A 2,235-nucleotide genomic window follows, 5' to 3' on the forward strand; every position below is an offset into this window, starting at 1 on the left:
GTGAGTGTTTATTGAGCGAAAACACCTAAAGCTCCACAAGGCTCCGGCAGGGGATGGTGGCGAACCCTTCTGTACTCTTTCATCACAACTTTCTCTCACTCTTACTTCCTGTTTCTGTTGTGCCTGTAATTCAAAGGGTCAGCCTTGTCGCACTGTGTCACGCTGAATATCCCCGAGAACTACGTTAAGGGTACATGTGTCTGTGGAGTGCTCAGCCACTTGCATGTTAATTTCACGAGCAGGCTGTTCCGTTGATCGGATCAACTGGAACCCTTGACATCGTAAGCAACGGAGTGCCAACAACAACAATTGCTAACAGTGAGTTGTACAAAAACAACTTATTGAAATGCATTTTAAGTCCAATATAGAGAAAAAGTGTGTAACTTACAATGCCAATAAATTATTTTGTTCTCTACATTAACCACTTGTTGCTTAAAACTTACAAACTTCATACACTCAGATCCTGGATTGCATTGATACATGCACGCACAGGCATGCATGGTTAGAAAGGAAACTTGTGAAGCACACAGCCATGCCTACAGTGTAATGAAAGTGTTACAATCATATTGAATTTGTGATGGCCAAGAAATTGTAGCAGAACAGTTGAAGCAAAATATAAAAGAGCAGCTGCAGGCAGACAGACAGCAAAATAGAATAATTCTTAGAGATTTGTCTTAGATTTAGAAAAATATTTATACCAAAAGTTTAAAAAAAAGAAACCACAAATAGCATTTTATATTTGACCATCGATGGAAATATTAAGAAAATATTAAAAAAAAAATTTAAAAAAAGATAAAGACAAAATTAATTAAGATATGTTTAATGAATGAATAGACAGACAATTAAAGATTGTTTGTATTCCAAACAAAGACATTTTTTTTTAAATATCTTTTTTTTTATTTGAGTTGTTCTTTATTATGAATTGTATTTATTACAATATATTTATTTTCAAATTTTTTTTTTTTTTTAATATATATATTTGTTCCAACACTGCCTCAAAGATGGTGTGTAGAGACAGCAGAAACACCACACAACTGATTTTATATATTTATATATGTATATATATATATATATATATATATATATATATATATATATATATATATATATATATGAGGAGGCAGGGGAAGGGGGTCACTTCAGAGCCCCCTTTCTCTCATATACACACACACTATTTTATATGTATATATATTTTGTATATGTATATATATAAAACAAGCCGGTAGAAATAACCACTACTTCAGTTGTGTAGCAAACATTATTAGGAGTTCATTTGCGTCAATGCAAATATTTAGAGTTATCACAGATTTATGACAATGCAGAACTGAAGTTAATGATTGTGAGAAGAGAAAGAAAAGAGAATAAAAAGAGAGAGAGAGAGTTGGGAAGAAGAGAGGGAGAGAGAAAAAAGAGAAGGAAAGACAACATAATGATTTGGAGCCACTGATTTGGAATTCATCTTTTAGAGAAACCAGAGGAGAGAGAAAAAAACACACACACAAAATAATAATAATAGTATTGGATCTTGGCACAAGGCCAGTAATTTCAGAAAAAGGGGTTAAATCAATTACATCAACCCCAGTACTCAACTGGTACATATTTTATCGACCCTGAAAGGTTGAAAGGCAAAGTTGGCCTTGTTGGAATTTGAACTCAGAATGTAAAGACAGACGAAATGCAACTAAGCATTTTGCCCAGCGTGCTAACGATTCTGCCAGCTCGCTGCCTTAATAATAATAATAATAATAATAATACCAGACAAGATTGGAGGCTTGCATTAAATTCCTTATATTAAATTCCTTACATTAAATATCACAAAGTTTGAAAATCTTAGAACATAGTAATAATGATTTCAAATTTTTGCCACAAGGGCAGCTTGGCGGAGGGGATTAAGTCAATAACATTGACCCCAGTGTTTCACTGGTACTTAATTTATTGACCCTGAAAGGATGAAAGGCAAAGTCGACCTTGGCAGAATTTGAACTCAGAATGTAGCGACGAGCGAAATACTGCAAAGCATTCTGTCCAGAGTGCTACCGATTCTGCCAGCCTGCCATTTTCAAATGATAATAATTACATTGAGTTGTCATAAATTTGTAACTTTATTCTTCTACAACTTTTGTTTATCAGTTTTGAAGTTTGAATAAATTCAATGTCTTTCCAGACATATGACGATAGAATGCCAAGCAGGAAATGAAAGGAACAAATTTATCCAACAGCCCAATTGTAGTAACT

Source organism: Octopus bimaculoides, chromosome 17 (genome assembly GCF_001194135.2).
Source record: "Octopus bimaculoides isolate UCB-OBI-ISO-001 chromosome 17, ASM119413v2, whole genome shotgun sequence".
Classification (NCBI taxonomy): Eukaryota; Metazoa; Mollusca; class Cephalopoda; order Octopoda; family Octopodidae; genus Octopus; species Octopus bimaculoides.